This window comes from Anomaloglossus baeobatrachus, chromosome 1 (genome assembly GCF_048569485.1).
Source record: "Anomaloglossus baeobatrachus isolate aAnoBae1 chromosome 1, aAnoBae1.hap1, whole genome shotgun sequence".
NCBI classification, from domain to species: domain Eukaryota; kingdom Metazoa; phylum Chordata; class Amphibia; order Anura; family Aromobatidae; genus Anomaloglossus; species Anomaloglossus baeobatrachus.
Window position 1 is genome coordinate 326,678,416 of NC_134353.1, and position 22,245 is coordinate 326,700,660.

General features: G+C 42.9%; 1 protein-coding gene across 5 annotated transcripts in view; it reads right to left on the bottom strand.

Annotated features, from left to right (window-relative positions):
* ARHGAP24 (Rho GTPase activating protein 24) overlaps positions 1-22,245 on the bottom strand; it is a 1,297,893-nt gene that overhangs the window by 223,701 nt on the left and 1,051,947 nt on the right. The window contains exon 1 of one of the 5 annotated variants that reach the window (XM_075351904.1): positions 1,844-1,926. The exons of the other annotated variants lie outside the window; for them this stretch is intronic. The gene's annotated coding sequence lies outside the window, so the exon portion shown is untranslated. Of the gene's footprint in view, positions 1-1,843; positions 1,927-22,245 lie in introns of those variants that run through there. 5 annotated transcript variants of the gene reach the window in all.

The following is a 22,245-nucleotide window of genomic DNA, read 5'->3' on the forward strand; positions in this document are numbered from 1 at the left end:
TCTATCTATCTATCCCTCTATCTATCTATCTACCCAGGGGCGGACATACCATTGGTCTAAACTGTGCGGCCACACAGAGGCCCAAGAGGTATGGAGGCCCATTTATACTTCCAAAGCAAGTGAAATTTTGCATTTTGATAAGCTCTTGGGCTGCAAAGGGCCCATATATTCCTCTTGCACCTAGGGCCCTCTTCTGTCTGTGCTGTCTGTCTGTGTCTATCTACAGTAGCTATCTATCTATCTATCTATCTATCTATCTGTCTGTCTGTGTCTATCTACAGTAGCTATCTATCTATCTACAGTAGCTATCTATCTATCTATCTACAGTAGCTATCTATCTATCTACAGTAGCTATCTATCTATCTATCTATCTATCCATCTATCTATCTATCTATCTATCTATCTATCTATCCATCTATCTATCTATTTTTCTATCTATCTACAGTATCTATCTATCTATCTATCTATCTATCTGTCTGTCTGTGTCTATCTACAGTAGCTATCTATCTATCTATCTATCTATCTGTCCGTCCATCTATCTATCTATCTATCTATCTATCTATCTATCTGTCTGTCTGTGTCTATCTACAGTAGCTATCTATCTACAGTAGCTATCTATCTATCTATCTATCTACAGTAGCTATCTATCTATCTATCTATCTATCTACAGTAGCTATCTATGTATCTATCTATCTATCTATCTATCCCTCTATCTATCTATCTATCTATCTACAGTATCTATCTATCTATATCTCTATCTATCTATCTATCTATCTACAGTAGCTATCTATCTATCAATCATCTATTCATCTATCTGGTGAGCTATTTGTCATTTTTCTTCCTAGCCACCTGTTAACTTTATATCATTATATCTGTCATTTATCATTCTATCACTCTATCTATTTATCTTCTATCTATTATCTATCTATCAATCTATCTATTATATACTATCTATCATCTATCCATCTATATATCTATTATATATCTATCCCTCCATTTACTATCTATCTATTATCTATCTATTTATCCATTAGCTATCTATCCCTTTATTTATCTATCTATCCCTCTATCTATTATCTATCCCTCTATTTATCTATCTATCTATCTATCTATCTATCTATCATCTATCTATATATCTATTATCTATCTATCTCTCTATCTACCTATCCATTATCTATCTATCTATCATCTATCTATCATCTATCTATCTATATATCTATTATCTATCTATCTATCTATCTATTATCTATCTATCTATCTATCCAGCTATCTATCTATTATCTATCTATCTATCCATGTATCTATTATATACTATCATCTATCTACTATCTATCTATCTGACTGTACATTGGATTGCTTAATGAAACAGATAATAGTATGTCTATAAGATCACTATAATAACACAAAATCAGTTACATTAATCTACCATATTTTGTTTTCCCCCTGAAAGCTACAGAATAGGAAAACTTTTTAATAACAGAGCAGAGGGATCCATAAGTTAAATAGCACGAAGCAGCGCACATTGCTGGTAGATACAGTGCTGCTGGAGAATGACTGCAGTGGTCTTTAAAGTTCCCTCGGAACATCTTCCCACCCACGTGCCCCCCATAGATCTATTGATTTCCACGGCTTCACCCACAGGACATCACAGCACATCCCAGGGGTCACATACCAGGACAAGTTTCCAGGGACACAAGAAGTGTCTGGCCGCAGACATTACTGTATATACAGGAGATAAACAATGGAGCCGGTGGTACAGTGCATGTGCTGCTCCGGGCACACAGTGATGAGCCATAGACAGGGCAGAGATCAGCCGCCGCTGTGGAGCCGGGACAGGACTCACCCGTGCTGCTGCTGCTTCCCGTGGATCCTTGTCTCGTCAGTGCTCGCTGTTCAGAGCCCTGTGACTGCCGCTCGCCGCAGCTTCTCCCATTCCTCCTATGGCTCGGACCCGTCCTGCAGCTCCGCTCCTCTCTCAGGTGCGAGGTGTCGCTACAGCAGGTCACATGCAGCGGAGGAGCCGGGGAGAATGCACAGCCGCTGCCTATACACGGCGCCTGCTGCCGGCAATAGCTCCAGGAAGCGGAGGGGAATGCATCCGATCACAGAGACCCCATCCAGAAGATGCACATCCACGCGTGTCGCCTTCCCGTCCTGAACACTTTTCATTGGGTTCAGAGGTCACGGGCTGTGGCAGATTACAGCAAACATGGCGATCACCAGGAATGCGCCTTTGATTTCTTTTTTTAACTTTACATGAATAAGACTGAGCAGTTTGCAACTGCAGGAAATGCCCGGACAAATGTCGGAAGAAAACCGTCAGTGGCTTCTGTCTCCAAATCCGAGAGCAGCAAACTGCAAGCCCAGCACCCATGCAAATGTGGAGGGTGTCTGGACACTTCTGATCAAATGCACCAACATCTCACGAGTGGGCGAATGACTGGCGAGGGAATTCTCTGGTGGACACAGACAGGAGGGGACCTCTGTGCAAGAACTGTCTATGGGGACTATACAGTCCAATAGCTCATCAGAATGGACAATTCCTTCACACTGTATAATTGCTTGAAAACCATGCAATAGCTCTCAAATAGACATCCATAAAAACTCCCCATAGCCTTCCAATTATTGTAATGGCATCCACATAGCCCTCCAAATATTATAATGACCCCAAAATAGCCTTCCATATAGTATAATAAGTTCCATATTGCTTTATAATATAATCCATCCCCTATATGCCTCCATATGGTATAATAGCCCCCATATAGTCCTCCATATACTATAATGCACTCCCCATAGTTCTCCATAAAATATAAAGACCCCCCCCATATTCCTTCATATATAATTATGCACCCTCATAGTTCTCCATACAGTATAATGCACATCCCATAGTCTTCCATATAATATAATAAACACTCCATAGTCCTCCATATATTATAATGCACCCCCAATAGTATTCCACATAAAAAAAATCAAATCAAATCTTTTATATAGCGCTAACATATTCCGCAGCGCTTTACATACATTGGCAACACTGTCCCCATTGGGGCTCACAATCTAAAGTCCCTATCTGTATGTCTTTGGAGTGTGGGAGGAAACCGGAGAACCCAGAGGAAACCCACGCAAACACGGGGAGAACATACAAACCCCTTGCAGATGGTGTCCTTGGTGGGATTTGAACCCAGAACCCCAGCGCTGAAAGACTGCAGTGCTAACCACTGAGCCACCGTGCCATCCATGATACTATAATGCACCCACATAGTCCTCCATATAATATAATGCACACCCCACAGTTCTCCATATAGTATAATTCACTTCCCATAGTCCTCGATATAATATAATGCACTCTTCATAGTCCTCTATACAGTATAAGGCACCCCGATGGTCTTGGATCCCAGGAGCAGCAGTATAGACACCAGACTGGTGCCGTTTGGATACCACCTTGTTTTGTTGTAGTCTCCACATGTTAGGTATCTGGCACAGAATTCCTTGTAATTATAGGTGGTGCTCATATTCCCCCTCTTCTTTTAGGTAACTGATAGACAGGGTTTCATCAATACAGGGACTAATGGTGTGTCACTATTAAATCAATCGGAAGTTCAAGAGGCAAGTATTTGTTCGTTGTTCCCACTACCAAAAGAAGATTTTGTGGACTAAAATCCCAGAAAACCCCTTTAGGGGGATGAAGAAAGACTCCAGTAGGATATCGGTGACAAAGGGACTTGATAAAGTAGAATGAAAATGTATATAAATCTCCTAATCACTCAATATATATTTCCTAATTTAGGCTCAGGAGTCAATCAAAGTTGGTGGAGGTTATTGGTGAAACATTAGGTAGAAGCTATCACTCCAGTAATGGTGGTAACCTCTCACCCCAGTAATGGCTCCTTACCATTCTTGGCCATACCTATTGGAACAATTCCATTAGACCTATGGCCTGGGGGAACCACCCGTTCATCAAATCTCATTTTCGAAAAAGGAATCTGGGAGGTCTCCAACCAAATCTGAGTTTTCATTTTATTATAAGGAATGATAAGCTAAAAGTTGCAACCTAAAATGGAAAACCCAATGTTCCCTAAGGAGGAAATGCTTTACAACCAAAGTAAACAGAAATATAAACATTTCTTCTCTCTTATAATAAATATTACCAGTTAGTGAGTATATATATGTGGGTCAAACATGCAAATGTCGAATTGTATATTTGAACAACCGCATACCATGATGTGAAAGAGATGTAAACACCAAATCTTATGTATGCAGTGCAATTCTTGTGTGACATACATGAGTATGCAGAAAATGATCTCGCCACCCATGATTGCTTTTTACGTAGAGGGAAGCCGTTACCTCTCTTGCCATGTCATTAAAATCTTATATTCTTCATAACATACCTGGGTTTTTTGGGGGACATTACCCTATCAGTTTTGACAAGACACTACATAGGCGTAAACTCTATGGAAAAGGTACCATAATACCGAGTTTTCACTTCTTCATAGAATTCCAGAAAGAAGACAGAGGAAAATATATTCCAGGATTGTCATTTCATAGGTAATGTATATTATATATGCAATTACTAAAACAGATATTTCGGGAGAACTGATATCTTGAAAGCACTGGTTCTCCAAAAATCCAACTGGTATAGGGAATCTTTCTGAATGTACTTAATGGAAAAGGGATACAAATTTACTGTCTGGAGGAGAGCACATAGCTATAAAATAGATGAGTGACTCTTTATCTTCATGAATTCTAATTGACTACATTGTTTATGTATATTGAGATACAGATGTAGCTAATGTTAACTTGACTAATAAAACATAAGATGATGCAGCGCATTTAACTGAGCGCAAGCCATTAAACATTTTTGGTGTTTCATGATATCATAAATGTGTTTAAGCCCCAATCCAGCATTTTTTTTTCAGCGCTGGAGTTGTGCTTTAAATGTAAGCCCTCTGTGCCGCCCCAACCCCATTATTATACTCTTCATCCTTTTTTGGCACCACCCCTGCCTCGGGGCGCCATCTGGTGCCCTTAACTTCTGTCTGGCTGGAAGTCAGACGTTACGATGTAGCGCCCCTGAGCCACTCAGGGCACTACAAGGAACTGCATCCTCTTGGGGATGCAGGACCTACCCCCTGGGACCTGGAGTACCAGTGCCGATACCACCAAAGCACAACCAAACTCCTAGTTCTCCACTCCACACCGGGCATAATGGGTTAACCATGTAAGGGGATGGTTGCCATGGAAGGAACAAGTCCCATGATTAGCCAGCCGGGTGGGAGGGGTCAGCAGTCAGTCTAGAGAAGTGAGGCACACAAAGAGGTGTGCGGATGCGCAGGAGCTGGGTCCGTGCAGCGGTGACCCCGGGGCACGGGAGATAGGTCGCCAGGTCAGGTACCGGAGATACCGTTGGGACCAGAGCATGCACGGGGCATCAGGCTCCAGTTCTACATGGCTTGATAAATACCTGCCCAGCGAGGAGACCTTCATGGACTTCACCAAACCAAATAATTCGGGGGCAAACTAGGATCAGGGTTCAGACACTTGAGTGAGTAGAGACTGTTCAAGACAACCTGGTGTGGTCTCTGTTATTACTCCGTAACATCTCCCAGTCACGGCCCTACCTGCGGAGAGCCTAACACCATTGCTGCAATCACCACCAGCTCTGGGAGTACCCACATTTAGCAGCGGTAGTTCTCCATCATTAATTGCAACCTGCAGGTGGCGTCTCGAACATTAACTCTTATCTCCCCTGTAAATATTACCCCCCTTTTACAAAAGAAGCCCCAGGGCACGGGATCGGGCAACGGCCACCAGAGTGACATCCCCATTTGCAACCGCCTGGGACAGAGTACCCCCTTCCCTGGGCGCGACACCTTCATAAACACTCAATGCAGCGGAGAGCCAGAATGAGGCTCTCATAGACTTGTATTGAGCTGTGATCTCCAGCACGCTCAATGAAACACTGGAACTGCCAGCAGGCCACAAATCACCGGAGCGGCGTTGATAGAAGATGAAGCCGCCAAAGAGTGAGTATGAGACAGGAGTCAGGGAAGTTAGATTTAAAGCACCACTCTAATGGTGCAATACAAAAGAACACTGGAGTGGTGCTATAAATGTTAAAGAGATTATCGAGACTTTAAGATTTTGTTGCTATGGGACTAAACTTAATGTCAGGTGGTTGCTAATTACCTGACTGTTCTGTCCTGTGACTAAGTGTTCTAGCTTTGGAGAAATTATCCACCTTCATTTGACCTCATGTCAGTTGACATCTTTTACTTCTGGTCTGCCCAATCAAAAGGGCATCACAGCCGACACCATGCTGATTGACAAATGGCTCTCTGCAGGTAGCTGGTGGGGAACAGGCTGTCAGTCAGCATGGCGTCGGCTGTAATGCCTTCTTGACAGAACAGACTGGAAGCGAAGAAGCAACTCTGTCGACATTTTGTCCCCAGAAGCAGGAGATTTCCGGCAGGAGCGGTCCATGTTTCTTCTGAGTTGGTAATGATTGTCGGGGAGCAGAACAGGCAGATAGTTAGCAACTACCTGACGCTAAGTTCTTAGCCCCAAAGTTCCGGAAAACATTTTTAACATTTGCTACATCTCAATAATATTTATCGTGAAATATAGATAGAACTGAACTGATCAGTCAGGCTACTCTGGACACAATATCATTCAAAGGCATTGAGGAGAAAAAATAGCTTAAAAAATAAGCCAGAAAATGGGAGAGGAAAATACATGGGTCTTGAAATGCAAAGGTGTAAAGAGAACTCAGTTAATAAAACTGTGTTTTTCTTAAAACTACAGAATGTAGTGCAGTAAGTGATATATTGCTGGAATCAGGGTCTCTGTCTTTACATTGTGAGCAATCAGATTGGGTTGCAAAAACCTGGTGACAGATTCCCTTTAAAGTAAAGTGTCATGTAAAAAAACACCATTAACTTGCAGACATGAGGTTGATCTTAAGGTTAATAGCATTTTGAAGTCTGCAGCAGTTGCAATGAGAGCCCCCCTGACAGGAGTAAATGAACATTATTCCTCCCGGCAGCCTCAGGTTTTCAGTGATAGAGGCAGCGATGGTGCAACTTCAGTCACCGCTCGGTGCATAGTGAGCGGTGGCTCTGACTGACGGTCAACTTGGCATTGCATCAGTGTAGAGCTGGCTGTCAGTCAGTACTGGGGGTGTGGTTATATGCGCCTCTCACTATTCACTGAGCAGTGACTGAAACCATGCTGGCCGCGCCTCTATGACTGAAAGCCCAAGGCTGCCGGGAGGAATGATGTCCATTTTCAACTGGCAGAGAGGCTTTCAGTGCTACAGTCGCACTGTGACAGAACATTGTTAACCTGTTGATTAACCCCCTAACTGCAGGTTAATAGCATTTTTTTACGTGACAAGTTCCTTTTAAAGACCCACAATGGCTCCCTCCAGCCTCTCCATGCTCAGCACTACTTGAAAGACAAGTCTCTCATTATTTCTGTCTAGGAACGACCTGTCGTTGAACCTGAGCCCATTAGGAAGAAGTTGGTGAAGGCCACAGAGTGGAATTCTCTTCCCGTGCCCGGTCTCTGTGCTGTAGGATTTCAGAGCTAAACCTAGCTTTCTGTAATGAGGGAGCATATCTATATTTTATGCTGCCCAGGATCCCTTTAAGTAGGATAATAGGAGTAAAATGACAATGGTGTACAGAGATGTGGATGAACTCGGGTGACTCCAGAGGCAAAATAAAAGGAGACTGACTTGTAGAATAAAACTTGAGCGAAACTCAAACTACAATGGCAAGCAGAGGTAATCATTAGCAGGTAGGAGCTACCGCCAGTTATAGTGGCGATTTTCAGTTGTTTCATCCTTGCATTTCAAGGGCTATAACTTTTTTTTTTATCTTTCCATTTAAGTACCTGTATGACGACTTGTTTTTTTAGAAGCCATGGTGGCCAATGAAAGCATCTAAGTTATCTCTGATCTTGGCTGTTGCCGCAGATTGTCAATGGCAATATACAGCTGACAATGGCTGCATATGGAGTGGGATTAGCTCCTAAATATGCCCTAAACATGACCCGTCTCCAATGCTGTAAATGTATGGCAGATGCCACCTAACAGTTAGGGGTACTTTGCACACTACGATATCGCAAGCCTATTGTTGCGATGCCGAGTGCAATAGTCCCCGCCCCCGTCGCAGCAGCGATATCTTGTGATCGCTGCCATAGCGAACATTATCGCTACGGCAGCTTCACATGCACTCACCTGCCCTGCGACGTCGCTCTGGCCGGAGAACCGCCTACTTCCTAAGGGGGTGGGTTGTGCGGCGTCATAGCGATGTCACAAGGCAGGCGGCCAATAGAAGTGGAGGGGCGGAGATGAGCGGGACGTAAACATCCCGCCCACCTCCGTCCTTCCGCATAGCCGCAGGACGCAGGTAGGAGATGTTCCTCGCTCCTGCGGCTTCACACACAGCGATGTGTGCTGCCGCAGGAATGAGGAACAACGTCGTAACATCAGTCTTTCCCAAATCATGGGAATGTCCGACGCTACTCTGATGATACGATTACGACGCGTTTGTGCTCGTTAATCATATAAAAAATGCTTTACACACTACGATGTCGACAGCAACGCCGGATGTGCGTCACTTTCGATTTGACCCCACCGACATCGCACCTGCGATGTCGTAGTGTGCAAAGTGCCTCTTAAAGGGACTGTGTCAGAAGAGACGCACCTACCTTTTAAACTATATTTTTATGCTAAACACATTGTTTTTTTCATTCCTGGTGATTTTTCTTACTTTTTTATAATAACATTAGATGATTATTAACACAAACACTTGCTCGTAACACTCGTGCCTCAGATGCTACTGTAAAGGGTCTCCTCTGCCCATATTCAATAGTCTACTCAACTATTGCAATAGGCAATAAGCTAAGCGCACCCCACAGCCAGTTCTCACATCTACACCACACTTTTCACTGCCATCACTCGCCATTTTGATAGGCCCACACAGGGTTCCACACGTCACCCAGCTTTCCGGAGCATGATAGGTATTCTTCTTGAACTCTGGCATACAATACAAGCAAGCTATTTCATGTCCTCCTCAGGGATTCTGGGTACGGTAAGAGCAGCAAGGAGTAAAGACATACAGTCATGGGCGAAAGTGCAGGTTTTGTTATACAGGTTTTTTTATACACATGTTTATTTGCCTTATTTGTATTGGAGCAACACAAAAAAACAGAGAAAAAAGGCAAATGGGACATAAATTCACACAAGACCCCAAAAATGGGAGGAACAAAATCTTTGACACCTTTCCAAAATTGTGGGTAAACAACTTTAGTTAAAGTTGAAAAGAGGATGGCTTATACAAATAGATAATGATCCTAAACACACATCAAAATCCACAATAGACTACCTCGAAAGGTGCAATGGCCCTTTCGAGGTAGTCTCCTCGATCAGTCCCCTGATCTGAACACCATTGAAAATCTGTGGCCTCTAGACCTCAAAAGAGCAGTGCATGCAAGAGGACCCAGGAATCTCACAGAACTGGAAGACTTTTCCAAGGAAGAATGGATGAAAATCCCTCAAACAAGAATTGAAAGACTCTTGGCTGGCTAGAAAAAGCATTTACAAGCTGTGATACTTGCCAAAGGGGGTGCTACTAGGACTAACCATGCAGCGTGCCCAAACTTTTACACTGGCCCATTTTCCTTTTTTGTAACTCATATCTCCAATTATTACCATTGTCCATCTCCGTCCCCTCTCTGCGTATTGACGTCTACACAGAGCATGCCTTGAAATCTCTCATAAACGCTATTGTTTGCAATGTCTATATGGTTGCTGTAGCACATATGTCGGAGGTGAGGTTGTCACCCTCATAATTATGCATGGAAAAAAAATATACAGAAAATAAAAATAGATTAAAATGATAAATGATACACTGCGCTCATGGGGAGCTAGCTTTCTATGCCTTACAGTTAAGCCAGGGATAAGTAGGAGTCTGAGCTTCTTACCCAGATTGTAATCCCAAAGAAAAGCAAAGAGGTCGGAGGTGCAAAATAGAATAACAGGCTTGTCATCACATGGGACTATCCGAGCAAAGGGGAAGCCCTAACAATACAGTATCCTCCTTTCCTGCTCGAAGGCAGTAATACTGATCAGGAAACCTCTCACAAACTGTGCTGAGAAGTTGTAAAATGCAATGTTGTTCCTTATGTGTACAAAGCTCTGATCTTAGAAGGAATACACAAGCAAGGATTTCTTTTAACATAACAGGTAAAGAAAATACAATTTTACAGCTTCTGGCCTTTCTGCTACAATTAGATGGGGAGGGACATTTCCTAGCACAACAATGAATCTGGACACACTCCGCAGAGCATCTCTTCCCCGGCTGCCCTGTTGCCTTTATTTACATTTAATTTAAGATCCTATTTATTGTGTTGGAAATAATTGTCTGGAGACGTCTGACGTGAGTTGACTAAATAAAGCAACTGCTATATACAGATTCCTCCTGCTCAATACAGACGCCTTACCATTTCTCTTCACTTCTGTATGTCATGTGATTTTTACCATATTCATATGGGTTAAAGGGAACCTGTCACCAGAATTTTCCCTAATAAGCTGTAGCCACCAACACTGAGCCCCTATATATAGCATTCTAGAATACTGTATATAAGAGCCCAGGCCACTCTGCATAATATAAAATACCTTTACAATTCTCACCTAAGGGGCAGTCCGAACCGATGGGTGTCGCTGGTCTCAGTCCAGCGCCTTCTCCATCTTGTGCGATCACTGTCCTCCTGCCCAGCCCCGTGTGCATGACACGTCCTGCACCATTCACAGAGCAGCTTCCATTGTGCTCCTGCGCATGCGTACTTTGATCTGCCAGGCTTAGGGCAGATCAAAGTACTGTAGTGCGCATGCGCAGGCGGTCTTTGACCGTTTCTCACGCCTGTACATACAGTACTTTACTCTGCCCTCAGCAGAGTAGAATAAACTGCACCTGTACAGGAGCGCAATGGAGGCCTCTCTGTGAATGACGCAGAATGCTGGGCAGAAGGTTGGCAATTGCAAGAAAAGAGGAGGCGCCAGATTGAGAGCAGTGAGACCTATCAAATCAGACTGCCCCCCAGGTGAGTATTATAAAGGAGACTTTTTACATTATACAGAGCCTGGGCTTTTATATACAGTATTCTGGAATGCTGTATATATAAGGGCTCACTGGTGGTGGTCGCAGCCCAGGGAAAAACCTGGTGACAGATTGCCTTTAATGCAAAGGTGCACATAAAAAAGAGGGCTCCTGTAGTATCAGTAGATTGTCTCAGTCTGATGAAAAAATCGTACATGTGCTCAAATAATAACACTGGTCGGAGTGTGAGCTGATGTTTTGTCGGATAGTACTCGGACCAAAAATACGGTGGTGGGAGTGAGCCCTAAGGATCATGTATCCTTTTTATAAGCATGTGTTGTCTTAAAATGGCCTAATTTTAATGGCAAATGCTCTTCTTGGTTACATTAATGCCCTCCAAAGAGGAACCAATAGCTTGGAAAAAACTGATGAAGAATGATTAAAAAAAGGTGGGACACAATGAGTGTTGAACATTGAGGTTGGAGAGATTCTGCTGCCAGTGTAGTAGCAGATCAGTAAAATATGAGAGGTTATTGTGATTATATACCAATATTAGTAATAGCATCTTCTTTATGATGAAAATATGTGGTGGACATTTTAGCATATGGGGAAAATGCCCAGAACTGTATAGTCCTGAGCCCTTACTCCATAACGTGGCTTTCTTAAAAAAAATCAACCCCTTTCTGAATGAGGGGATTTGGAAGTCATATAGAGGAAAAGGTGGAGACAGCCCTTTTAATAAAGTTTTCAAACTTATGGTATATTTCTAGGATCAGATAATTATGAGCACTGGTGGCAATTAGAGTGAAATGGATACAGGCTCTTTCTTTGGGTAGAAAATGAAAAAGGTGGCACTCACCATTATAGTGGTGAGTGCCACCTTTTTCATTTTCTACCCAAGGATTTTGCACAAGTGAGTGTTGTTGTAAGTTGAGCACCACCTCAGTTTAACCCCTGATTATGCCCTAATGGTGTAACATGTGGAGTGCAGTATATTCTTATGTAATTGGTGCCAGACTCTCCTTGCTTGCTCATGGATACAGGCTATTTATTCTCCTGCACAATGTCAGCCATACTGCTCCACAGGCGGTAGTTGGAAGCACGTTATGCAGTGAAGTTCCATCTCTCTGTCTAGAGATCACTGAAAGTCTATATGGTCAACACCAAGCAGTCCTGAGCTTCTGGCTTATGGCTAAGATATGAAAATAAATAGAATTTTCCTTTAAGCCTGGTAGGGGAACTAAGGCCGCTTTCACACTTGCATTGTTTTGACCCATTTCCGTCACTAATGTAGTACAGTTCATTTATTTACAGTTGAAGCGTGACACCATGTGGGTTGTGTGTTTGATGCAGTACCCGCAGTGTCCACATGATGTCACGCTTCCACTGTAAATAAATGAACTGTACTGCATTAGTGACGGGTCCCGTTTCCGTCAAAACAACGCAAATGTGAAACTACCCTAATGGTGATTGTGGTCATAGATCAGGTTGAAGCTAATATGCAAAACTAATGTGATATTCATGAACATCTAGTCAGATTACAGATATGTAGATTAGACTGGTATTAGAGGCTTGGTAAAATTGGTAGGGTTGGAAGCACTCAAGCCAACTTCTGCTGTCAGAAATGATGTGCAGCCAGAACTATTCTAGCCCTCTGCATCCTCACCCCCATCATTTTTTTTTTTCGTGAGGGTCCTCTGGTTAACATTAACACTCATTTAGAGTTATAGGAATATCAGAAAATAATGAACGCTCACATCAGCAATGCAGAAGAGCATGGGCTTCACTGACTGGAGCCGCATACTCCTCAGGCCATGGTTGCACTGTGACCCAAGCTGCCAGTAGTTTGAACATAAATAGTATGATCAGGCTTCAATAAGCTACACAAGCTAGAATTTCAACTGTAAATTGTGATTCAAAAGACTATTGTTTTTATTTGGTATAGCTGCAATCACACTGGCCCACAGAATAAAGTGAAAATGTCATTTTTACTTTACAGAGAATGCAGGAAAAACAAGACCCCCTTCCCAAATTGTCTTTATATTACATTCCAGACAATTAGGGACCAAATCGTTAAGACTGGAGTTATACATGAAAGTCTTAATGAAGAAGCTTGCGTTGGAGGAGATGGAAGAAAAGGATCTATCCACACTGCCAGAAGAAGGTCACTGAAGATCAACGGGGATTAAGACATCAGATTTTATTGTTCTACGCGTTTCAGAGCTGTAAAACCCCTTCTTCAGGAAAAAAAATCTAAAATGTACATTATGAAATTGGAATCCTTAGTCATAGCTTTTTCATAGGTCTCTTTGATCTAAGTGTAAATATCCTAGTAGTTTTTGTATCCATACAATCCTCATCCTGCCCCTCAAGCTTTATAATAGTTTTAATCTAATTAATTGCACTCCATAATATAAAATAAGGATATTTCTTTTTGCACTAGTGATATTATATAAACCACATCTGTGACTTTATGGTCGTATCCCGAATAAGACCATAAATGTATATGATTTTAAGGTATGAGTTGATAGTTGGAGTAATCAAAACCAGCCAACAATTTTATAGTCATCTTCCAAAAGAGGGCTCTTTTTCCATGTCTTAAAAGAGGCATTTAGCCTACATTATGGGTTTGCATTTGGAAATCCTGGTGTATTCCCTTCTATATACCAGTCCCATATACTGCACATGATAAATAATCCTGCTAAAGATTTTCCTTATTTTTTCAGATTTATATACTGTATACTATTGATCTTGGTTAGCCACCTGAGTTTATATACATGATTAATCCTCGTTAGCCACCTGGATAATATCTCTACTACTATAAGATAATTCTTTGGTCATATATTTTCCATATTTTCCTATAACTACATTTATTTTTCATCTCCCAAGTTTTTCACACTCCTCTAAAATCCAATACCTTTCATAGATAATTGATCTTTCCAAAAAGATCAACAAAATTAAGTCTAAGGGGTACTTTGCACACTACGACATGCGATGCCGAGCGCGATAGTCCCCGCCCCCGTCGCAGCAGCGATATCTTGTGATAGCTGCCGTAGCGAACATTATCGCTACGGCAGCTTCACATGGACTTACCTGCCCTGCGACATCGCTCTGGCCGGCGAACCGCCTCATTCCTAAGGGGGCGGGTCGTGCGACGTCACAGCGACGTCACACGGCAGGCGGCCAATAGAAGCAAAGGGGCGGAGATGAGCGGGATGTAAACATCCCGCCCACCTCCGTCTTTCCGCATAGTCGGCGTGAGCCGTGGTGACGCAGGTAAGCTGATGTTCCTCGCTCCTGCGGTTTCTCACACAGCGATGTGTGCTGCCGCAGGAACGAGGAACAACATCGTACCGTCGCTGCAGTGAAATTATGAAACTCTCGGACACTACACCGATGATATGATTACGACGCTTTTGCGCTCGTTAATCGTATCAAAAAGGATTTACATACTACAATATCAACAGCGAGGCCGGATATGCGTCACTTTAGATTTGACCCCACCGACATCGCAGCTGCGATGTCGTAGTGTGCAAAGTACCCCAAACAATACATTCTTATTTTTTTTAAAGGGAATCTGTCAGTATGATCAACCCTCCTAAGACATGTATATGGGTATGGAGGTCATAGGAAGCTCAATAAAATGATATCTTGGTATCTGTGATCCCATGTTTTATTCCAGAGAAATTCCATGTTTTTCTTAGTATGTTAATGAGCTGTTAAGGGCCGGACACTGATCTCCCTGACACTCTACCTCCAGAGCTTAAAGGCTGCTTTTCACCTTACGATATCATATACGATATCGTATGCGATCGTACCCGCCCCCATCGTATGTGCGGCACGTTCAATTTGTTGACCGCGTCGCACAAACGATTATTTCCCGTCACACGTACTTACCCTTCCGTACAACCTTGCTTTGGGTGGCGAACATCCACTTCCTGGAGTGGGAGGGACGTTCGGCGTCACAGTGACGTCACGCGGCAGCCGGTCAATAGAAGCGGAGGGGCGGAGATGAGCGGGACGTAAACATCCCGCCCACCTCCTTCCTTCCGCATTGCCTGCAGGAGCCGCGGGACACAGGTAAGAGCTGTTCATTGTTCCCGGGGTGTCACACACTGCGATGTGTGCTGCCTCGGGAACATTGAACAACCCAACGTGCGATTTTAAGGAAATGAACGACGTGTATGCGATCAACGGTTTTACGTTCAATCCAAGGGAAAAGGAAAGAGTATACCTATAAAGGGATCACCAGAAAATCATGTCATATAAAAAGATGAAATCTTTATTGCAGAAATTTACAAAAAATTATTACAAAAGACAAAACATGGATCACCAACTGGAGGTGAAGGCACACAAAAAGACAAGATTAAAAACACTAAAAACAATGCATCCCCAATGCCAAAGAACCGTAGATGATATATATAATAAATACACAAATGGAGCAATATCAATCAACACCCTTCTAGTAAGTACAAAAAATGAAGGAATAATGTAACCCGCTGTACAACATGTACAGTAATGTTTATCAAAATGCGGTTAGAATGCCGTAAAAGGTGCACATAAGATCAGCTGATGGTAAAACGGACAGAAAAAAGGCTGTAAGGCCCCTAAGGTCGCAAATTTAAGGTCACAAGCAAATAGAGCACCCCTATAACATCAATAATATAGATAGCGCCAGGTAATATAGACCAGACCCCAGTCTGGCGTATTGTAGTATAGACACAGGATATAACAGTGGTTGGCAAAATAGGCCTCCTGGGCAAAGCTTTATCTAAATTGGGTCAAGTATAATAAAGGTGCAGAGGTAGGTAAATCCTATATACAACAATTATAAATACAAGGTGATGGTCAAGTGCCTGTATTTGGCCAGTACATATAATCTGCATGGATCAGGTCCTATATATATCAAGTGACACTAACAGACCTCAAGGCTAATTATCCTAGTTAAGGCACACGAAGTGCGGAGCGAGTATAGGGTAATGCACGCAAAGAAGATAAGTATGCAAGCACCAAGTGCTATAACTGTGCATGCTAACCGGCCAGTGATGAAAAATGCTCTATTTAGAGCGCTGTAATGAAACCCATACTCACTATCCTAGATTGAAAAAAGGCATAGGCATAGCAGGATACAGAATATATATCAGGGAGGGTGGGTTACTTTGGCAAAGATACCCCACGCGTATCGCCTCCACACAGGAGGCTTCCTCAGGGGAAAAAAAAGGACAGTGTGTAGTCAAAAGTGTGCCATATTTAAATCGTGAATCAATTAGATAATCACTCACCAGCTTGCAGATTTTAGAGAATGCAGCATTAACATCTAGCGCTTCTGCATGGCGGCCGCCATTTTGGCTGAATCACATGATTCGGCTGAGACCCTCCCTAAGTCTCAACAGCGCATGCGCCGATAGAGCAGCACTGTTGATGATAAAAATACATATTACTCACGTAGATAAGGTATTATAGATAGCGCACGATAGTGTGGGAGTATGAAAATAAGACTTTTATTAAGCAGAATAGATTCACATAGACAGAGTGTGTAAACTCCGGCGGCGCATGCGCAGTAGCAATTTGTTCGAACTTAGTGCAGATCCCACAGCGTCCCAGCATGCTTGCGCAGGGAATGCCAATAATTATCACTGTAGTACATAGACAAAGTGTGTGCACTACTTCGGCGCATGCACAACAACAGTTTAGTAAAACTATGTGCAGACCTTCCAGCGTCCTAGCACGTTTGCACAGGAAATACAAAAATTACAAAAATTACCGCTGTAGTGTCACAGTGGCATAAGTGCATATTACACGACCCCACAAGCCCCTTAATTCAATATGTTATTATTTATATAGTCCTACAGGAGATTGAGACCTGAAAGGGGCTGGGGGGAGAGGAATAAAATGTGGGGGGGAGGGGGGGTGGAGAAGCGGGGGGGGGGGGGAGGTAATCAATGAAGGTTTTGGGGACCATGTGGTGGAATACCAGATTTGGCACATGTCTTATTATGTATATTACTAGTGTGCCCAAACAGTAACAGAAAGATGTTCTGAAACAGCCACAATTTATAAACAAGATAAGCACAGATGAAAACAGACCTATGAATGGATGAATCATTCAAATTAAAAGTTATAGAATACACAACGGTATCCTCAACTCCAAAAAATATAGAGCAGTCCATAGATGTGTACCATCAGAGAGCTCTTACACGCCCTTCTCTTATCCACTGGTAAACATATGAGCCAGGGTTCAAAAAGGAGAGGGGATTCAGATGGAAAAAGTAATGATAGTATAATCCTGCAATTAGGGTCAGTGTGGCACCAAATGGTGCTAAGGGTTGAGTCCGGTACAATGGATAACATTATCGAAAAAGGAGAGAAATCCCCTAAAAAAGGTGTAGCATACAATACAGCAAAATTAACTCAAGGTCAAAATATGTCAGACAAGGCATTAATTAAAGCATCCAGATACATCCCCTTCTCAAAGCTCAAGTTTAGAGCTATGGTGGCCTATAGGTTCCAATATGTTGTCCGTATATGCCAGATCGACTGGGGCATGGATGCTCTTTGTTCGATGTCATGTCCCAGGATCTTGATTCCCATGTGTAGTCCTTTTCGTCATATTAACTTCATTTAGTCCGGAGTCTTGTTCTCTTCTGTTTCCATCCCTCCATAGTTGGAAGAAATCTCTTATGGGTATGTGCAAACACTCAACCACTGCAAGGGCCGTGGATTGTCTTGCAGGCCTGGATTGCTAGGAGGCAAAGAACAAGATAAATAGAACGGACAAAAATCATAAAACTTTATAGAATCCCGTGTGAAGCAGTTCTTCATTTAGTCCATGTGGAGCCAAGCTTCTAAGATTGTAGATCCACTTGGACTCCTTCTGTAGAAGCTCCTTCACGGGGTTCCCTCCCCTAATGTCTGGTTTGACCGAATCAACAACCATGATCCTAATATTGGAATAACATCCCCCGTGGTGTGTTAGAAAGTGTGAGGCTACTGAAGTGAGTGTCTTTCCTTTCATCAGGTCCGTATTGGCTGTGTTTATATTAGAGAAGTGTTGTTGAATTCTCTTTCTTACCTCTTGGCTTGTCTGGCCCACATACAGCTTTGGGCAGTCACAGATGAGCACATATACGACATTTTTGGGACGGCAGTTAAAATAGGCTGCACTGGAAATCCGCCTGGGAAAAATCGATAAAAGGACATGATCACTCGCCTGCATAAAGGGAGAGACTGAACAGGAACCGCAGGGGAAAGTGCCCCTCAACCTGGTACCTGTGCCCAGGCTCTGCACAGGCCTCTTGAAGTGGCTACTAGAGAGGATGCCCCCCAGGTTTTGAGCCCTTCTAGCCACCAACCTTGGTTTTTCATCCACAAAGAGTGCCAGTTTCCTGTCACTCCGTAGGATGTCCCAATTTGATTGTAAGAGTGCATAGAGGTCCTGCCACTGATTATTGAAGGCGGTGATCATACTTACTGTTATTCCCTTCCGTCGCACTCTTGGCTGTAGTAGAGTTTCCCATGTTAGGGCTTTGCAATCCTGCAGGGCACTTGATACCACGTTCTTCGGGTAACCTCTCGTCCGAAATCTGTTAGACAGGTCAAGAGCATGTGACTCAAAATCAGTATGTATACTACAATTCCTCTTCACCCTCATGAATTGGCCCTTTAAAATGCCATTTTTAACATGGGTCAGATGGAAACTGTTGTAGTGGAGCAGGCTGTTGGTGGCCGTGGGTTTGCGATACAGAGTTGTGCAGATCCTGTCATCCTCCCTTGACACTCAAAGATCCAAAAATTCAACAGAATTTTGCGAGACACTTGAGGTCAACTTGATATTCAAATCGTTATCATTCAGGGTGAGTATAAACCTCTCACAGTCTTCTGTGGAGCCGGACCAGAGAAAAAGCACATCATCAATGTACCTGAACCATCTGATGACGTGGGTTTTATAGTTGTCTGCAGTGTAGACTTGTGTCTCCTCCCACCACCCCAAAAAGATGTTTGCATAGGGTGGCGCACAGCAAGCCCCCATCGCAGTACCGGATGTCTGGCGGTAGTAGACCCTATCAAAAACAAAGTAGTTCTTATCCAGGACCAGGTGGAGAAGATCCAGTATGAAGGAGTCGTGCTTTCTGTTACCAGTAGTCATCTGGTCCAGAAAGAAGGAGACAGCCTGTAAGCCCAGAGTGTGTCGAATAGAAGTATATAGAGATTCTACATCCAGGGTGACCAACAGTGTATTGGAGGGAACCTTGAGGTTGGCTATCTGTTCTATCAAGTGTGTAGAATCCCTAACATAGGAGGGAGAAGATTGTGCTAGTGGTTGGAGGTAGAAGTCAAGATAAATGCACGGTCTTTCAAATAAACCACCTATTCCTGAGACTATCGGCCTGCCAGGGGGTTCCGGTCTACCCTTGTGAATTTTGGGTAACATATAAAAAGTTGGCGTGAGCGGATGTCGGGTGGTGAGGAAATTCCTCTCCTTTAGAGAGATAGTGCCCTGATCCTGGGCCGCAGATGTAAGTCTGTCCAGACTTTTTTTGAAGATGAGTGTGGGATCTGAGGGCAGGGCTGTATAACACTCTCTGTTGGAAAGCTGTCGTTTGGCTTCCCTGGTATACATGTCTGTTGGCCACAGAACAACATTTCCCCCTTTATCTGCCTCTTTAATGAGGAATTCCTTGTTCTCTTTAAGTTTGGTCAGGGTCCGTCTTTCTTCTAGTGTTAAATTATTGGCTCTGTTGTTATTTAAATTCAGCCTCTCAATCGCTCTACAGACTTTATTAAAGTTCAATCGCAATCGCACGTAGCTGTCACACACTACAACAACACTGATGATGCCGGATGTGCGTCTCTTACGACGTGACCCCGCCGACACATCGTTAGATTTGTTGTAGCGGGTAAAGCCCGCTTAAGGGAGTTACCAGTGTGTAGTCTAAAGGATCTTACAGTTTTAAAAAGTGATTCCTACTTCACTAGATTCAGAATGGTTACTAGTGGTAGGGTGACACAGTAATGATGGAAATAGAGAGCTGTTAGATGGAGCCTTGGGTCAGAATGTGCAAAAACCAAGAGCACAAACACAGTTAGGTTCAAATTAATTGAAGTGTTTTCACTGAGTTTCTCAAACTTAGACAAAGTAATGCCACTTTTGGTATTTCCACTGCATTTTCAGAAACATCTGCCAAAGTTCGAGGAGGGTAGACAGAACAGGGCGATGGATTTGTCAAACGTTCCTTGACTTCAGTGGCTTCAGTGGCTTAATTTATGCCAGAAATGTACTCCAGTCCCTGACTGGAGAAATATTTGTAACAAGACACTCAGAAGCACACGTCAGTGATAAGATGCGCCTAAATTATTAAGATGTGGACAATACCAATCTGAAAGATTTGTGTCTTTACAGTCTATATTCTGGACAGAAGGGAAATCAGAAAACATATGGCAAACTAGCAAGCAAAAGGGCAAAGAAATGGGCAAAATCCAGAAGAAAGCAGGGTTAAACATGGGTAGTCAATATTGGAATATTATAGGCTTGACTGAAAATAAAATACTCAATGATTTAGAGATAATAACAACAACCATCTTTCTACTATACATTGAGGGGTAGGAAACATAACTGGTGTTTTGCTGATCTCCACAAACATGCAGAGAGTAACTTCTGAATGACTTTGGTAGCCATACAAGCTTTTGGGCAGTTTGGGGCCTATCTAATGGGAGAACTTCCTAATTAATTAAAAACTCCAGTCTTCAGTAGAGTTTCCTTTTAAGTCAAATGTGGCTGTTTAAAGGGAACCTTTCACCAGTTTTATGGCCTATAAGCTGCGGCCAGCACCAGTGGGCTCTTATATACAGCATTCTAACAAGCTGTATATAGGAGCACAGGCCATGCTGTAGAACATAAAAATCACTTTATAATACTCACCTAAACCGGTCGCTCCAGTGCTGATGGTAAGATGCGTGGCGCTGTTCTCCAGGACAGGCGCCTCCTCTTTCGCCATCTTACTACTATGTCTTCTGAAGCCGCGGTGCATGATGCGTCTACGTCATACACACTCACCGGCACTGAGGTCCTGCGCAGGTGCACTTTGATCTGCCCTGAGCAGGACCTCAGTGCCGGCGAGTGTGTATGAAGTAGACGCGTCATGCACTGTGGCTTCAGAATAAGGAAGACCAAGATGGCTGAAAGAGGAGGCACCGATCCTGAAGAACAGCGCCACCCATCTAACCATCAGCACTGGAGCGACTGGTTTAGGTGGGTATTATAAAGTGATTTTTATGTTCTACAGTGCGGCCTGCGCTCTTATATACAGCATGTTAGAATGCTGTATATAAGAGTGCACTGGTGCTGGCTGCAGCTTATAGGCCATAAAACTGGTGACAGGTTCCCTTTAAGATATATCTGCCTTGCATTTGCTTTGTTACGTCTCTATGAATCATAAAAGCCTTGTATCAAAGAGAGGATGTGATTCTTTTATGCTGCATCCGATGCTGAATGCAGGTAAAATGAGTGGAGATGCCAATTCTTATGAGAAGCCTGGAAGTGACAGGAGTAACATTCATAAGGCAGGATATTTGTTCTTGTTCAATGGCAGGAAATGTTTCATTGTAGAGTGTTGTTTTCTTTTATTACTATACTTCTATGCAGCTTATAGGTTTTTTTTTTTTGTGTTTCAGATCGGCACATGTTAAAAATATCCTCAGACTAAGTGACAAAAAATATCTCCAATGTTTGACAATTTAAGCTAATTATTAGGCTGGAAAGATTTTTCAAATGACTTTTTTATTTTCCTGCTGAGTCATTTCAATGATTTTTTTTGTTCTACTTGACTTATTTTACATGTGAAGATGGCTGCACCAATATCACTCATACAGATTCTACTTTGTCTTCGGACATGGAGATGTTTGTGTATTCAGTATTTCATTGATGGATCTGGAACCACAACCAATTCCCTCTAGAAGAAAGTGTAAGGAAGTTTTATGATTTTACTTATTCTCATCTTCCCAGAGTAAGTAGTCAGAGGAATAAAGAGGATATAGAGAAGGAGAAGGACATGAACAGTCGGCAATAATAAAATAAGTCATGTTCCTTACACTGATGTTAGAGCATTCTGCATTTTTCATGCCTTCTCCTCTTCTATCTTTATGTGGG